Source organism: Somniosus microcephalus, unplaced genomic scaffold, assembly GCF_052327205.1.
Source record: "Somniosus microcephalus isolate GS21.2 unplaced genomic scaffold, FLI_Smic_1.0 scaffold628, whole genome shotgun sequence".
In the NCBI taxonomy this organism is placed as follows: Eukaryota; Metazoa; Chordata; class Chondrichthyes; order Squaliformes; family Somniosidae; genus Somniosus; species Somniosus microcephalus.
The window spans coordinates 86,415-105,428 of record NW_028225815.1 but is presented as its reverse complement, the minus strand read 5'-3'; the positions used below and the strand labels follow the sequence as shown (position 1 = coordinate 105,428).

Genomic DNA, 19,014 nt, shown 5'->3' with positions numbered 1-19,014 from the left:
TGTATTTAGACTTCCAAAAGGCATTTGACAAGGTGCCACACAAAAGATTATTGCTCAAGATAAAAAATCACGGGATTGGGGGTAATATTCTGGCATGGGTGGAGGATTGGCTCTCTAACAGAAAGCAGAGAGTTGGGATAAATGGTTCGTTCTCAGATTGGCAACCAGTAACTAGTGGTGTTCCGCAGGGGTCAGTGCTGGGTCCCCAACTCTTTACAATCTACATTAACGATTTGGAGGAGGGGACCGAGTGTAACATATCAAAGTTTGCAGATGATACAAAGATGGGACGGAAAGTAGTGAGTGAGGAGGACATAAAAAACCTGCAAAGGGACATAGACAGGCTAAGTAAGTGGGCAGAGATTTGGCAGATGGAATACAATACTGGAAAGTGTGAGGTTATGCACTTTGGCAGGAAAAATCATAGAGCAAGTTATTATCTTAATGGCAAGAAACTGGAAAGTACTGTAGTACAAAGGGATCTGGGGGTCCTGGTGCACGAAACTCAAAAAGTTAGTATGCAGGTGCAGCAAGTGATCAAGAAGGCCAATGGAATGTTGGCTTTTATTGCTAGGGGGTTGGAATATAAAAACAGGGAGGTATTGCTGCAGTTGTACAAGGTATTGGTGAGGCCGCACCTGGAATACTGCATACAGTTTTGGTGTCCATACTTAAGAAAATACATACTTGCTCTCGAGTCAGTACAAAGAAGGTTCACTCGGTTAATCCCGGGGATGAGGGGGTGGTCATATGAGGAGAGGCTGAGTAGATTGGGACTCTACTCATTGGAGTTCAGAAGAATGAGAGGCGATCTTATTGAAATATATAAGATTGTGAAGGGGCTTGATCGGGTGGATGCGGTGAGGATGTTCCCAATGATGGGTGAAACTAGAACTAGGGGGCATAATCTTAAAATAAGGGGCTGCTCATTCAAAACTGAGATGAGGAGAAACTTCTTCACTCAGAGGCTGGTAGGTTTGTGGAATTTGCTGCCCCAGAAAGCTGTGGAAGCTACATCATTAAATAAATTTAAAACAGAAATAGATAGTTTCCTAGAAGTAAAGGGAATAAAGGGTTACGGGGAGCGGGCAGGAAATTGGACATGAGTCTGGGTTCGGAATGGTCATGGCCCTGTGGGTAGTGGAGCGGGCCCAGGGGCCGTGTAGCCTTGTTCTGCTCCTACTGTGTTCTAATTCTGTTAGATTTCAGGAGATGGTTTTATTCCTGTTCCTGGCTGGGGTGGAGATCGCCTTTACAGAAGGTAAGTACTGTAGAAAATATAGGGACAGAGTGATCTCCTGGAAGAATTTCGATCGCCTAGATGGGTCGGAGAGGAATTTCCCAGATTTTTTTCTCCCAAATTGGCCATTGGGTCTTTATCTGGTTTTTCGCCTCTCCCGGGAGATCACATGGGTTCGGGTGGATGCAGAGTGATAGAAGATTTGAGGTTAGGATCAGATCAGCCATGATCTTATTGAATGGTGGAGCAGGCTCGAGGGGCCGATTGGCCTACTCCTGCTCCTATTTCTTATGTTCTTATGTTCTTATGTTCTAGAAAACGGAAGTTCCAACAGAAACACAAGGATTTACCTTCGTCACCAGTGGCAGGAAAAGGGAAACCCTCACAGTGAGTAATCTCATGAATCATCACTGAGCCCTGACTATTTCCGTGTCTCAGATGGACTGTCTGGGAAGGAGCTTCAATAAACAGGACACCACTCATCACAGTGAGTCTCTCAGCAAAAACTAAACTAGAGGATATCGTCTTCTGAGCTTAAGTGTGAGGGATCTGATCTGCCTCCTACCCGACCCAAAGCCCTGGACATCCCATTAATAGAGTGTGTAAACCCGATTATTGTCCGCCATCCTCCGAGCCAGGCATGGATTTGACAGCATAGCTGCAAGGATAGGAACCATGGGCTGATTCTAACTTTCTAGCCCAAAGGGTTGTGGTTAATCTACTGTGATCACCGGTTGAGATGAGGAAACGCAGCACGGACCAATGAGAGAAACGGGGGAGTTACTTGTATGCCTTGAAACTACATAGGGAATATTCAACTAAAAGCAGCTCCATAAAGGAACATTTTAAACAAATTACGAGGACTGAGCATTTATTTCCTCTAATGTTTGTTTTTATTTTCACAGGGCAAGGCTACACTCCACCTATACCCGCAATTCCGAGCTCTGGTTCAGATCGAAGGTAAATTCACAGCGACTGTCAGTATTACAGACAACAGAAGGGGAAAAGCACACTTTCTCTCTCCCCTCAGTCCAGTGAACTGCGAGCCTTTCACAGGCAGGATATCCTACAGATTAATTGATGGTTCCTAAATATTGAAATTAGGACTCGCAGGTTTAAGCAATGTAGCCTTGGACAGTGAGCACGTGCTCTATTGGAGGTGAAGTATAGAATGCAAGCTGGGAAGATGATAGACAATCTGTGTGAGTGACTCCTGCTTGAAGTTGTTGGTCGATGGGCAGCTGATTAAACTGTGCTTACCGGAGAAAGTTTTATGGTTGGTATATTGCGAGCAAGAAAGAGACAAGAGAGGAAGCAACAAAGATATATATATATATATATATAGAGAGAGAGAGACAGAGAGACAGATGGAGACAGATAGAGAGATATGGATGGATTGAGAGCAGTTTTTCTCCATTAGACCAAAGGCAGTTAGTGGTTCAGAATTCTGCGGCATTATCACAAGGAGAATGGAGAAACACTATTCCCACTGGTGGGTGAGTCCATAACTTATAAGCTTTCGATTATAACCAAAAGAGGGGAAAGGTTAGGAGATGTTTGAAGCAGGTGGTTTTTAGGATATGGAGTGATCGATCAGAAATAGTTGGTGACACAGATTCAGTTTACTTTTTAAAAGAGAAGGGAATATATATTTCCGCAATGGAAAACATGGGAATGGGAAAAGGGTGAGGACATGGGACTAAGGGGCTTGCTCCTTCAGAGAGCAAGCGCAGCCACAATGAGCCGAATTACCTCCGCCTTCACTGTAAAAATTCCGCGATGCAGTTTGCTTATTGTCCTGATGCATCTATTTCCAATCTATATTCGATGATTTACCTTATACTACAGTAGGTTTTATGTGGCAAGTAACACAAAGGCTGAAAATGTTGGGAGCGCGCATCAAAGAGCTGGGTTTGAATTAAAGGGTGTATGGTGTCAGCCGGAGTTCAGTGGCAACATCATCACCTCTGTGTGAGAAGGTAGTGGGTTAAAGGACTCCAGGTCTCGAGCTCATAGGTTGCCTGACATTTCAGTGCAGTACTGAGTGAGTGCTGAATGGGAGATGAACACCGGGTATAGACACTACATGGGGAATAAACAGAGTATTAGAAACTAAGTGGTGAATGAACAGGGGGATATAAACTAAATAGGAAATATACTGGAGAATAGGAACTAAATGGAGTTTAATTAGGGTAATAGAAACTAAATGGGAAATAACCATGGAATAGAATCTAAATTGAAATAAACAGGAGAATAGGTACTAAATTGAAATAAACACGGGTTTATAAAATGCATGGGGAATACACACGGAGAATGTAAACTCAGTGGGGCATATACAGCGGGATAGAATCTAAATGTATCATAAACTGCCCAATTGAGATTAACTGGGAAATAACAGGAGGAATAGAATCTAAGTGGGAAATATAGAGGAGAATAGGGGACTAAACAGGAGCGTGTTCAGACACAATTTGATATCGAGACAACATTTGGGATATTCGGACAGATGATCAAAAAGCTTTATCAAAAGGATAGTTTTTAAGGAGCGAATTAAAGCAGGAGATAGAGGTAGAGAGGCGGGGCGGTTTACAGAGGGAATTGCAGAGCTTCAGGCCCAGACAGCTGAAGGTACGGCTGCCAATAGTGGAGCACTGAATAGCGTAGATGTGAAAGAGGCCAGAATTGAAGGAGCTCAGAGATCTTGGGAGGGTTGTAGGGCTGGAGTAGGTTACAGAGATAATGAGTGACGAGGCCATGAGGGATTTATTAAACACATTGATGTTAATTATAAAATCGAGGCATTTGCAGACAGGATGGCGAAGTCGGTCAGTAAGAACAGGGTGAATGGGGCTTGGTGTGAACAGCAGAGTTTTAGATGAGAGGGAATATGAACTAAATGGGGAATAAACAAGTGGAATACTAACGCATAAAATCAACCATAGAACAATTTGCGAAGCAGAGAAATAGAGGTCAGCGAAGTATATGTTCTTCTGTGCATAAAGATTGATGAGCTGATAGATACAAAACTGAGGAACCGCAGCACCGCCACTGACAGGAGGGTGGAATTACAGCATAATGTTGACATTCCGTTTCTATTATAAAATGGACACCGGAAATTATAATGTGGAAAATGTTGATGGAAATGTGTGACAAAAAAATGGCTTTGGGAAAAAATTGCAGACAGGAATTGTACACAGACATAAGACTTTTTTTAGATATATTTATGATATAGCTATCTCATAAATTCCATTTCGGGATATTTTTATTAAGTCTATTTTGCAATTTAAATTAATTTACTATCAAGGGAGGTTGATGTATAAAGAAAGCCTTTCACGAATTACAAACACACCAACATGACATGGAAAGTACTATTCCCGCAGCTGAACCTGGAATTCTGGAACAACTTCTGCTCCTGCTCACTGCTCGTTCTGTGCTCCACAGGAGTGGCAGACTACCTGGTCACCGAGATCAGCACCTCCAAGCAGAAGCAGTTTAACCTGGTGACCTTTATTGATACCCCGGGGCTTGTGGATGGAGATTGACCTATGAGTTTGATGTTGGCAAAGCGCTTATCCGGCTGGGTAAGTGATCAATCCCCACCGGTAGATACACAGCAGCGCTCGATCATTTGGAAATTGCTGGCAACACACTTCAATGTTAAAATCTGGCAGGTTTTTATAATTTGGTTTTATATTCATCTCGGGATGTCAGCGTCACCGGCAACCTTGGCATTTATCGCCCATCCTTAGTTGTCCTGAAAATGTGGTGGGGAATTTCTTCTTGAATTGGTGGTTTATTTTCTGTGATATAACTAAGCCGCTCCTAGTTTACTTCAGAGCCAAGTTGTCAAACCTACTGCTGAGGGACTGGATATGCCAGACCGGGTAAGGATGACAGTTTGACTTCCCTAAACGATTGGAATGAACCAGTTATTCTTTTATGACAACCCGCCAGCCTTATACTCACGTTTACTAATACCAGCGTTTTCATTCCAGATTGTTTAAAAAAGGAATGAAATTCTTATTTTCTGTGGTAGGATTTGAATGCACGTTTTGCTCGATTTCTAGGCCAGTAACTTAACCACAGCACTGCCGTAACTAACCCAATGTATGTGGGAAATCGGACGACAAAGGAAACATGGAGAGCCCCGAGGGACTCCTGGGAGCCTGGACACCAATGAGCAAGGAAGGTTCTTGTTCTAAGTTATTTCATTGTATCTGCGCTCAGAAATGAACTAACGTCCAGCCTTCCCCTGAAAGATCTAATATTTAAAGGGAAACAGGAAGAACTTTGTTCAGAAACAGTATTAGCCAGAATGACAGAAGGTACCATTTGTACAGTGGCTTTAGTCAGAAAATGTCGAATGGTGCTTCGCCGAGGTTTGAGAAAAATAAATCAAGTGGTAAAGAAAAAAGCAACAATAGATAACCGTCATAGGGTACAGAAAGCGAATAAATAATTTAAATTAAATATTAGATTAAATACGCCAAGGTGGATCGCCAAGTGAGAAGTACAATAAGTGATGAGGAATTTGATAACAGGAGTGGGGTAAAAGCTGCAGAGCAAACTGTAGGCGAGGATTAGGATTTTAAATTCTTTGGCCTAGAAATTCGGCTCAGGCGGTGGCGAAAAACGAGCGGTATCGGATCGGCCGCCCGTTGTACACGCCTGATATTCAGTTCTATTGCCGTCAACTGAATATCAGGTGCTGCGTATAATGGGCGGCTGATCCGATACAGCTCGCTTTGTGCCAACGCCCAAGATGAATTCCTAGCCCACTGACTCTGGAGAATAAGGAAACAAGGTCGGTCAGTGAAGATGGGAGTGATGAACCATGAAAATCCAGTGCGACAGGATGTGGGAGGTGAGGCTACATTTTAATGAACTTCTTAAGCGTCTATTGGCAATATTACATTTCATGATTTCTGGATTTAAAAATCCACTCAGGTAGTGTTTCCGTTTGCCTGGTTTGCAATCAGACTCACTCCTCATAATACACATCCACTCGGGAATCTACACCGGCTACCAACACCGATCGCCAGTAGATGGCCTGCTGATTGCTCAGCCGGTGGTGAGCCTGCATTGTTCTGCAGGGCCTGTGGAATGAAGTCGGAAGTGCACTGCCGACCAGCGACAGACTACCCCTCATCTCCCAATAAAGAACACGATGGCTGGTCACACAGAGTGTCCTGGAGTATAGCGGAGCCTGTCTTACCACATAGTGTGGGACTGGAGTCACATGTAGTCCAGAACCGCTAGGCGTGGCAAGTTCCCTACTCTGAAGTGAGGTTAGTGAATGTTTGTTATAATAATCCAGCAGCCTCCATGGTCATTTGTGTGGCAGCAAATTATTTCATTCTGTTTTACAACTCACCATGGTGAGATTTCAATTCAGAACCTCTGTGTTTCTAGTCCTGTACCGCGACCAATTCACTATCACCCACTTCATGAACTGAGCCTTCTTTGTTTCCCTTTTTTGCTGTTTTCTACATTCTGGAGAATAACTCTTGCCGGGTTCTGTTCTACCGGCGTGGGTGACCTGTGGTACCTGGTGTGATTAATGACTCTCCATATTTGAACCAAGATGCTGTGCATGGACTGGTATTTCTTTGCTGCAGTCTGATAAAAAGGAATCCATTCTTACCCCTCACCTTACCTGCATGCGGAAGGAGTCAATATCCAGGGATAAACTATGGGAGTCAGTCGCTGATTGGCCCTCCATGAACCAGGGCCAATTCAGTAAAGTTGAAGCGTCCAGTGAACCCCGGCTGAGAGTAGCTCAAGCAGCACAGCTTGTGAACAAGTTTTTACCGTCATAGGCTTCAGCCCCACACCTTTCAGTGCACTCACCCCTCCATTGTGATCATTTATTGGGCATTATTGACAGACACTCCTAATACCGGATTTATTCACTCGTTTTCTGTCTACAAGTGAACAGGCCGATCTGACCTTTGTCTTCTATGATCCGATTGGCCAGGCCCTGTGTAAATGGACACTGAATGTGGTGAAAAAGTTGATCAAAAAACACTGCGATAAACTGAAGTTCTACCTGAGCAAAGCCGATGAAGCTGGTTTTCAGACAGGTACAGACAGAGTTCACTTTATTGCACCTGTGGGTCCCCTTTGCGGATGGATTTCCAAATTCCGTGATTTGATCACGGTGCCCAGTGAGAATTTGCCACCAATTAATAAAAGGCAGATGTGATGTGGAATCGAGTCATACAAAGAGACTCTATAAACATCGCCCCAAATCTGTTCTCCCACACATAAATTAAGGTGTTCCTTTTGAATGAGTGAATTATACTGTAAAAATGTCCCACCCAACTCATTCATTGGATAAGGGTGTGTAGAGGCGATTGGTTCTCCATTTTAAAGTCATACATATTGGCCCAGATATTCGGGTCTCCATGGGTGAGTCCGCATGGGGTACTCACCCGTAAGCCTGATGGAAGTCCCAGTTTTTTGCATGCACTGCGCATGCGCGGGAAACCGGCACTTCCAATCCGCTGAACGAAGGGGTTCCGAGGTCGAATGTGCGTGCAGGAGAGGCTGCAGCGTGCACATCAAACTTAAGTTTTTTTTGCAGGTTTTCCCGGGATCGTAAGCCTGCTTTTCACAAGGTAAGTGGTGAATTAATTAAAACATTTTTTCCACAGGTTTATTATTTTTAAATACTTTAAAGCAAGTTAAGTATATTTTTAGCCCCGTTAGAATATAAAAGTATTTTTTCAAAAATTTAAATTATTGTTTAAAATAGTGATATCATGTAATTTATAGTTTAATTAAAAAATGTGATGCTTTTAAAAAATTTATTTGAATGTTTAGTGCTATTTTGGGGCCGTAGTATTTATAAGTTTTGACAGCTCTTCCTGTCAATCTTATGAATGGAGCATTCCCTGCTCCGATTGGCTGCCCATGGCCCACGTGGTCCCAGGGGACGCATCAAACTAACTGCACCCCTGGGATACGCAAGCACTGCGTGCCGGCAGCTGGGCCAGGCCCCGGATCGGAATTCCACAGGGCCCTACAGCTCAGCTGCTGGCTTGCAAGTTAAGTGCAGGTCGGGGGCTTACACCCGTGGGAAGCCCCCGACACGAATTTCTGGGCCATTGTCTATATTTTGATATAATTCCTTGATTTGATATTGTTACTTATAATTAAGTAGTAAATCTTACTGTAATTTGGGAAGTTGATTTTGTTGAGGGTTCTTGCACTTTTCTGTGCTGGAGAAGCTCAGGAGCGGGGAGATGTAAACACGAGACACTGCAGCATCACCACTGGCGGGGCATAGTTACAGGTGGATGTGGAGTTTCTAGTATAAACTTGGACAAAGGAATTTTTGTAAAGGAGAAATATTGATATGGAATGTGACAAAAGGAATTAGGTTTGGTAGACAGGAAGCACACGCAGGCATTAGGTTTTGAATAGGTCGTAGACAATAAAAGGATTAACAATTGCCAATAGCTGTCTGTAGCAATATCTGCCAACGTGATTTGAATCCAGCGTTGGAATGGTTTGCATGATAACAGAGCAACTTTCCAGATCCTAATATTCAAGGTATGAGGTTTTGAGATACTTTTCACCCCGTATCGCTAACTGTACACCATCCTCACTGTGCACCAGAACAAAATTGACGGCAGAGGCAGCATTTGCCGATTGACATGAACAAAAAGTATAGTAACAGAGCTCTGGGATCAGATTAGCAACGCATTTAAAAGAATGGTTGGAGCGCAATGGAGGGTGCACACAACGGATACCAGGCTGGACTCTATGGGACAGATTGGGGGCCTGGTAGTCTAGGACTTGCAATGCAAAGGTCGGGATTTAAACACCAACCACAGCAAGGTGTGCCATTGAATTTAATAAAATATGATATTTTCTGGACTGGGGCCAAAGAAATTATAGTGAATGTTACTGAAATTCAGGTGGAGTTAATGGATCCCCTCTCAGGACTTGATGAATCTTATAGTTTCGGCTAACCTTCATTCCTTAACTAAAGCCACCAAAGGACAGATTAACTGGTCATTTATCTCAACCTCAAGATTGTTCTATAAACTCAACTGGTGCCATAATGTTCTCCAGGGAAAGAAACCTTCCACATCTACCTGTTTTGGATTACACATAACTCCAGTTCCGGGAACATTTCGACTTTGTACAATACAGTATCATGTGCAATAGCGCAGCGTCTGAATGTCGTCCATCTCCCCCTGATTTTTAGTTTCATTGAATTCAATGGAAGTTATCCGTTTTACACTATCACACACATTCAAAATATACTCCGACGTGCTAACTCTTAATGCCCCCATCGCAAACAAGATGGACAACAAATGCAGCTACACTGCAAGAGCAAATTTACAAATTGATCCCGTAAAGACACTCAGAGATATGAAACCTGGGGGCAGAATGTAATGCATGAAAGTGTTTAACGCCGATTTTGCTACTTCTACTCCTTTATCAGCAGTTAGAGCGTTCAATTATCCCCCCATTCTCAGCAAAATAAAGAGGGTGTGAAATAGGAAACAAAAAGATTATTTTGGGTTCAATGCCTCTATCGAAATAATGGACCTGAATCAGCAAACTGTGTTTCCTAATCTAAGTATTGTTGTAGCTGTTTTGCGTCTCCAGAAATGCCTGCTTTGTTTCACGGTTTAAGTATAGTCTTTGTAAATCATTGACTTTAGATAAAATACCAATTTTACAGATCCTTAGTAGCATTTGAGGTCGATAGCTGGGCAGGGCACTGATTGGCTTTGACCAATATCTCACATGTTGCACAGGCGGCTCTCATTTATTCCTAAACACTCACCTCGGAATCAGAAGAACACCGGTTCATGCCTCATTCTAGAAGTTATGTCCATAATGCAGGTTGACGCTCAGTGTAGTGCTGGGTGAGTACAGCCATGTGGGAGCGATCATCTTTTGGACCAGAAGTTAAACTGAAGCCTCGTCTGCCTGTTCAGGTGAACGTGAAATTATTCTGGCACTATTTGAAGAAGTTAGTAAATATTCATTCCTTAATCAACGCCAATAAAATAAATTAACTGGTCATTTATCTCAATACCATTTGCAGGATATTGCTTTGCTGCAGCGTTTGCCCGACAATAACAGTGACTGTATTCTGCAGCTAATTAATTGTGAAATGCTTTGCGACATTCTGAGGATTTGAAAAGCTCTATAACAGTAGGATTTTTTTTATTTCTGATGGGATGTTGTTTGCTGAAGTGCGGATATGCGCTGAATTTTACAGTGGAATATTTTTGTTTCTTTCCTCAGAGAGTGATGATGCAGTTAGTGCAAGAGCTGTGCAAGAGACCCGGGCTGAACAAATGTGGCTTTGATATGCCGACCATCTACATCCCGGATCCCAGCAAGGTAGGTCCGAATTACTGCAATGTTTATCAGGAATGTACAGAGCTCACAGAAACAACGCTCTGTAGATGCTGCACGCGCAGTTTCCAATTTGCACGTTGGATAAGGGACTGGTAGCATATTGGTTATATTACTGGACTAGCATTCCAAGAGGCCTGGACTAATGATCCAGAGACGTTAGTTCAGAATCCCACCACAGCAGTTGGGGAATTTATATTAAGATAAATAAATAAACCTGGAATAAAAAGCTAGTATCAGTAATGGTGAGGATTGAAACTATCGGATTGTCATTAAGAAAGCATCTGGTTCACTAATGTCCTTTAGGGAAGGGAGTATGCCGTCCTTACCTGGTCAGGCATATATGTGACTCTAGACCCATAGAAATGTGGTTGAATTTTAACTGCCCCAGCAAGCAGCAACGGGAACAATAATACTGTAGCTGTTGAAGAAGGCGGGTCACCAACACCTTCTCAAGGGCAATTAGCGCTGGGTAATAAATGTTGGCCTTGCCAGCAGCGGCCTCATTCCAGAAATGAATAAGAAAAAGGCAGTCTTCATCAATAGGATAAATCCACCTGAAGCGAGATAACAATTTAAGTCATGCGGTGCTTTGTGTTGCGTGACTGCCGTCAACCAACTTCATAACTGATTTGAATGAGATGATGCAATGTTAACAAGTCTCCCTATCAGAATATTGGTGCGTTGGAGTTACGAGTTGGAATTAATTTCCCTTCAGTTCTGCTCAACATATGGTTGGTTCTGGATAAGTTGCTTTTATTGGCCCTTCCAAGATGCCTGGAGGAGATGGCGGGCATTCTCTTTGAATCACAGAACGCCTTTTGATGCTGGTGCTCCCAGGGTGGCGTCAGGAGAGGAATTTCACGATATTGACCCAATCCGGGGAATAAATGGCGGTATATGTCCCTGTGAGGTGAAGTGTAGCTTGGAGTGTAAAATGGGATTCTTGGGGTTCCCATTATTCTGCTGCTCTTCTTTTTACTTGGGTTCGAGTTCTCAGAGGAGGAAAATGTTGTTGAACAATCCTCGGAGAGTTGCTGCAGTACATCCTGCAGACCGTACGTACAGCAGCCGCATTGTGTCGGTAGTGGTGTGGATAGTATTGTGTCGAATAAAGGCCGATTTAGGGAATGGGCCCAGATATCCTCCAATTTGGATAACTGTAGGCTGGAGCATTGTAATACCAGAAACTCCAGGAATGTGTAGACAATGTAGCGGGACCGGTTAATGTCTGACAGGCAGGCAGAAAACGTGGTGTCACAACCAATAAATCACTGACAATCCACAAGCAGTGTTACAAGGACATTGGGAAGGTAAATAGAGATTTAGGTTGTATTGCTGCAATAGTACAATATGAACTAAAAACACTCTAACGAGGATTTGACATGTTTCCGCTTGGAATATTGCAGACCATTTTGGCAGGCAAAGATAGTGAGGATACAGGAGGAGAGTGATCAAAGCGATACAGATTCTCAGTGCACTATAATATTGGGATAGGCTTAATAAATTGAGGTGATTTTTATAAGAGAAATTTTAAATCGGTGAAGATATCATTGTGGGCTGTAAAACGCGGTGGAGATTAAATTCTGCTCAGCTGTATGAGTTACTCGGTCCCTGGGAGAACTCGGGACAGTGAGTATAAATCATGTCGACAAAGTGTTAGGTTGGACAGTCGGACCCAGAGTCCACAAACTCTGCAGTAGATTACTGAGCCATGCAGTGAAGGTAAATTCACCATAGTCCAATTGGAGCAACATGAGTTACCGAGTTAGCGATACAGTTCTGTTATTGGTAAGTCACGGGCTAGCTGGAGGGCGCATGGTTATTGTACTTTCCTGTAGCTTTGCTCGATTACATAAGAGGATTGGAAAGAAATAGCCCCGAGTTTTTCCTAAATTCACAACTGTTCTTTTCTCTGTGCTTTACTTCTGCGAGGGATCGTATGACCTGGAGGCAGATGGTGGGGGGTGTGGAGTGGTGGTGGGAGGATGATATTCTTCACTGGCTACAACATGCCTGGTTGGGAAGGGTTTACAGATCAGAGGATATTTATTAGGCCCTTTCCTGTTTACGTTTGTGTATTCTAATATCTAACATCACCCCCTTTATTGAAAAGCCGGGTAGAAATCAGAAGGAGCAGATGCATGTTGAATAGAGCATTAGAGCAGAATAATAATGGTCAATCATCGTCAGATTTGGGGTTTAAAACTGGAGTTTTATATCATGAAACGAATTATCATGTGGGCAAGGATCTTCTGGATTCTGTCGTCATTTAAGAGTAATTTTATCTGTTCGTGTTAGAGTACAATGGACGATAGTGGATTGACCGTCCTATACACATCACCCGATTTAATTCCCCATTGTGGTTATCCGATATCATAAGAACATAAGAAATAGGAGCAGGAGTAGGCCAATCAACCCCTCGGGCCTGCTGCGCCATTCAATAAGATCATGGCTGATCTGATCCTAACCTCAAATCTACTTCCACTCTCCATCCTACCCGAACCCATGTGATCTCCCGGGAGAGGCGAAAAAGCAGATAAAAAACCCAAAGGCCAATTTGGGAGAAAAACATCTGGGAAATTCCTCTCCGACCCATCTAGGCGATCGAAACTCGTCCAGGAGGTCACTCTGTCCCTGTATTTCCTGCAGTACTTACCTTCTGAAAAAGGTGATTTCCACCCCAGCCAGGAACAGGCCCAATTTACTCTTGAAGGACTCCTAGCTGGCAGCCTGTTCCCGAGGTCTCCACTAATCCCTGTGAATAGAACCATTTCCTGAAATCTAACGCAGCATTAGAACACAAGAAGGAGGAGCAGGACCAGGCTACATGGCTTCTGGGCCCGCTCCGCCACCCACAGGGCCATGACCGATCCGAACCTAGACTCATGTCCAATTTCCTGCACGCTCCCCGTAAGCCCTAAAACCCTTTACTTCTAGGAAACTGTCTATTTTTGTTTTAAGTTTATTTAATCATGTAGCTTCCACAGCTTTCTGGGGCAGTAAATTCCACAGACCTACTACCCTCTGAGTAAAGAAGTTTCTCCTCATCTCAGTTTTGAAGGAGCAGCCCCTTATTGTAAGATTATGCCCTCTAGTTCTAGTTTCACCCACCATTGGGAACATCCTCACCGCATCAACCCGATCAAGTCCCTTCACAATCTTATATGTTTCAATAAGAACGCCTCTCATTCTTCTGAACTCCAATGAGTAGAGTCCCAATCTACTCAACCTCTCCTCATATGTCCACCCACTCATCCCCGTGATTAACCGAGTGAACCTTCTGTGTACTGCCTGGAGAGCAAGTATGTATTTTCTTAAGTATGGACACCAAAACTCGATGCAGTATTCCAGGTGTGGTCTCACCAATACCTTGTATAACTGCAGCAATACCTCCCTGTTTTTATATTCTATCCCCCAGCAATAAAAGCCAACATTCCATTGGCCTTCTTGATCACCTGCTGCACCAGCATGCTAACTTTTTGAGTTTCGTGCAACAGGACCCCCAGTTCCCATTGTACTGCAGTACTTTCCAGTTTCTTGCCATTAAGATTATAACTTGCTCTATGATTTTTCCTGCCAAAGTGCATAACCTCACACTTTCCAGTATTGTATTCCATCTGCCAAATCTCTGCCCACTTAATTAGCCTGTCAATGTCCCTTTGGAGGTTTTTATGTCCTCCTCAATCACTACTTTCCCTCCCATCTTTGTATCATCTGCAAACTTTGATATGTTACACTTGGTCCTCCCCTCCAAATCGTTAATATAGATTGTAAAGATTTGGGGACCCAGCACTGACCACGATGGAGCACCACTAGTTGCTGATTGCCAGCCTGATAATGAACCATTTATCCCAACTCTCTGCTTTCTGTTAGATAACCAATCCTCCACCCGTGCCAGAAAATTACCCCCAATCCCATGATTTTTTATCTTGAGCAATAATCTTTTGTGTGGCACCTTGTCAAATGCCTTTTGGAAGTCTAAATACACTACGTCCACTGGTTCCCCTTTATCCACCCTGTAGGTTACGTCCTCAAAGAACTCAAGCAAATTTGTCAAACATGACTTCCCCTTCATAAAACCATGCTGACTTTGTCCTATTTAATTATGTTTATCCAAATGTCCCGTTACTGTCTCCTTAATAAGGGACTCCAAAATTTTCCCAGCCGCAGATGTTAGGCTAACTGGCCTATAGTTTCCAGCCTTCTGCCTACTACCCTTTTTAAATAAGGGTGTTACATTAGCAGTTTTCCAATCTGCCGGGACCTTTGCTGAGTTCAGGGTGTTTTGGAAAATTATTACCAATGCATCCACAATCCCTACCGCCACTTCCCTCAAGACCCAAGATGTAAGCCATCAGGTCCAGGGGATTTATCCACCTGGAGTCCCATTATTTTACCGAGCTCCAATTCCTTAGTGATTTTAATCGTATTTAGCTCCTCCCCCCTAGAGCCCCCTGTTTGTCCAGTGCTGGGATATTCTTAGTGTCCTCTACCGTAAAGACTGAAACAAAATATTTGTTCAGCATTTTTGCCATCTCCATGTTTCCCACCATTAATTTCCCGGTCTCATCCTCTAAGGCACCAACATTTACTTTAGCCACCCTTCTTCTTTCTATCTAACTATAGAAACTCTTGCTATCTGTTTTTATATTTCTTGCTAATTCACTTTCATAATCTATCTTTCCTTTCTTAATCAATCTTTTAGACATTTTTTGCTGTCTTTTGAAGACTTCTCAATCTTCTATCCTCTCACTATATTTGGCTACCTTATATGCCCTTGCTTTTAGTCGGACACTATCCTTAATTACTTTACTTAACCACGGATGGCTGTCATTTATTTTACACCTTTTTTCCTCAGTGGAATATATATTTTTTGAAAGATGTAAAATAACTCCTTAATTATACGCCACTGCTCATGTACCGTCTTACACATTAATCTGTTTTCCCAGTCCACTCTAATCAATTCTGCTCTCATACCTTCATAGTCTCCTTTATTCAAGCTCAGTACGCTTGTTTGAGATCCAACCTTCTCAACCTCTAATTGAATATGGAATTCAACCATGTTATGGTCACTCATTCCAAGGGGATCCTTTACTAGGACATTTTTAATTAATCCTGACTCATTACACAGGATCAGATCTAAGGTTGCTTGCCCCCTTTTCGGTTCAGTTTCATACTGCTCAAGAAACCCATCCCTAATACACTCAATGAACTCTTCCTCAAGACTGCCCTGCCCAATTTGATTTGTCCAGTTAATGTGATAGTTAAAATCCCCCATAATTATAGCTGCTCCCTTATTACAAGCCCTAACTATTTCCTGATTAATACTCCGTCCAACAGGGTTGCAAATGTTAGGAGGCCTATAGACTACGCCCACTAGTATTTTTCCCCTTATTATACCTTATCTCCACCCAAACTGTTTCACTATCCTGATCCTTTGACCCAATATCATTTCTTTGTATTTGTTCTGGACCCTCTGGTGGTAGCTATCGTATAGCAGTGACATTCTGGATATTTTTACATGCAGGTAGCACCCTCTGGTGGTGGTTATTGTGTTAGCAGTATGTTTGTATGAAACAGAGGTCATTTCACCTTTGTTCCTTTCTTCCTGTGTGAGGTCATTTGACCTTTGTTCCTTTCTTCCTGTGAGTGGTCATTTGACCTTCGTACCTTTCTTCCTGTGTGACTCAGGAAGCAGAATCCCAGGAAGTAGAATTCCAGGAAGAACCTGGCTGTAATGGTGGATTCCATAAGGGATTCACAATCCAATGCACTCTGATGATCTATGTTTGGCCAAGGACAATATCTGTGAGTATCTTTGTTTGTTAGCATAATAGCAACGTTGTCAGTGTAGTATTTTGATAACACAATTTATAAAAGTTTAATATTTGATAGTTACAGAAGTTAGTCCAAATGTTAGTTAGTTATACAATTAATCTATTCTACTTTTGTAAATATGTTATATCTTGTGTAATATCGAATGTATAGTACTCAGTTTATGTACAAAACATACTTTGTCTTTGTTTAGGGTTTCACAAATTTGTTCAGGTAAAGCTTCAAAACAGCAAACGGATTCATGAAGAATTATTTTGAATAAGTGTTTAACTTGCTGGATAACTAGATAGGAGCACGTCTAGCGTGGCCAGTACAGTGAAAATATGGCAATACGGCTAGCTGTGAAGACTGGAGCAGGAGGAACCCAGTGTAAGCCTTAACCTCGTAGAGCACACCTACCTCACATCAACATGTCAGAAGATAATAACAAAAATGCTTTGCAGCGAGGAGAAGACCTTAAACAGGCAGAAAAAACTGTAGAAGATGACAATCGGTATATAAGCTCCAGTTACGTCAGATCGCAAGCTGGTTCATGGTCATCAGGTGGTTCTAGAGTAAGCGTGACCATCGCCAGAGCACGAGCTAAGCTAGTGGCAGCTCAAGCCAGAGCTGCACATGCGAACAGTGAAATAGAAATAAAAGTAAGACAGGCCCGTCTCCAAGCTGAATCAGTAGCCGAACAGGCCCTACTCCAAGCCGAACAGGCCTGTCTCCAAGCCGAATCACAAGCCGAACAGGCCCGACTCCAAGCCGAACAGGCCCGATCCCAAGCCGAACAAGCCTGACTCCAAGCTGAATCACAAGCCGAACAGGCCCGATTCCAAGCCGAACAGGCCCCTCACCAAGTTGAACGCCAGGCTGAACAGGCCCGTCACCAAGCCACATTAGATGCTCTGCAGCAACAAATAGAGATAGATGCTGCATTAGCCAAGACACAAGTGTTCGAGGCAATTTTGGAGGGAGCTGATCCCAAGACAGCTTACAAACCTTTAATTACCATTTCATGGCAGAGTCCACGTCAGCACACCATAGATTACATGAGCGACCATGCCGACATACAGTTTACAGGAGAAAGGGATGAAGGCCCGCACATCTCTACAGACGCAAGCACTTCGTATAACATGCCACGAGTTGCCAATCAAGGTCAAAGCAGATGGCATGCCTCAAGCCGCAGAGTCTCCCCCAGCAGAATGGAAGACACGGTGCAGAGGAATAGTACACCGAATAGAGAAAGTCAGAGGCAAATCCCCTCTCGGTTCCTTGAGACCACCAACAGAGCCCCTAGCCAAGGCAACCCTGGCACAGGTCCCAGCACTTACGACCTTGCCAAATACCTTGCATGCACCTAGCTGGTGACTTCGGGGTTAATTAAGTTTGATGACAGGCCGGAGAATTATCGGGCTTGGAAGTCCTGCTTCCATGATGCCATATCGAGCTTAGACCTGTCGGCAGGAGAAGAGCTCGGCTTCCTTATCAAATGGCTCGGCCCAGAGTCCGCTGGACAGGCCTGCAGGATAAAAGCGGCCAATGTGGGACAGCTGCCAGAGGGCTTGAAGAAGGCTTGGGCGAGGCTGGAAGAAAGCTGCGGCTCGCCCGGAGCCATTGAAAGGGCTCTCTTTGACAGGTTGGAGAACTTTCCGAGGTTGACGAGTAAGGAACCCCAGAAGCTCCGCGACCTTGGAGATCTGCTGTCGGAACTCGAAGCCGAAAAGCAGGATGGCTACCTACCCGGTCTATCGTACTTAGACACTTCCAGAGGGGTAAGTCCCATCATTGAGAAGCTTCCATTTAACCTGCAGGAGAAGTGGATAACGTTTGGATCAAAGTTCAAACTAAAGCTCAACGTGGCGTTCCCACCATTCTCTGCGTTCGTTAAATTCATCCATAAAGAAGCCAAAGCCAGGAACGACCCCAGCTTCAACTTCTTCTCCTCCCACCCAGCACTTGCCAGAAGAGACAAGTTCGACAGACATGGAAAGACACCAATATCTGTCCACAAAATGAAAGTGTCCTCAACTGAGCTCACTAAGATTCAGAAGAAACCTCAGGATATGAGCAAACAATACCCTATCCACAACAAGCCCCATCCTTTAAAGAAGTGCAGAGGCTTCAGGGAGATATCCCTGGAAGATCGGAAACAATATCTTAAAGAGAACTCTATATATTTCAAGTGTTGCTATTCCACGAGCCATCTCGCCAAGAACTGCAAGGTAGATGCATAATGCACTGAATGTGCAAGTGATCGGCACGTTTCAGCACTGCACCCAGGCCCAGCTCCTTGGAAGTCAGAGGCGCCTCCTCCCGCTTCAGAGCACGGCGGGGAGAGAGAGGGAGCTGCTGGTCTGGAGATTACATCCAGGTGCACCGAGGTGTGTGGAGAAGGAGTGAGAGCAAGACCATGCTCCAAGATATGCCTCGTTAATGTGTACCCTGTAGGACGTCACACACTAGAGAACAAGCCAACTCAGGTGAGCACACTCAAGACTTCCATCTTGGAGACTGGTCGTCCAAGCTACCTTACCCCATGCAGTAGTCAGATCCGCGTGGTGTTT

At 43.7% G+C, this 19,014-nt stretch overlaps 1 long non-coding RNA gene across 1 annotated transcript; it reads left to right on the top strand.

The window, feature by feature from the left end:
• Positions 1 to 1,522: 1,522 nt before the first annotated feature.
• Positions 1,523 to 16,429, top strand: LOC147081240 (uncharacterized). Its single transcript, XR_015076776.1, has 5 exons — positions 1,523 to 1,627; positions 2,146 to 2,200; positions 4,618 to 4,818; positions 10,511 to 10,609; positions 16,319 to 16,429. It is a non-coding gene; the product is annotated as an uncharacterized LOC147081240 (long non-coding RNA).
• Positions 16,430 to 19,014: the final 2,585 nt, after the last annotated feature.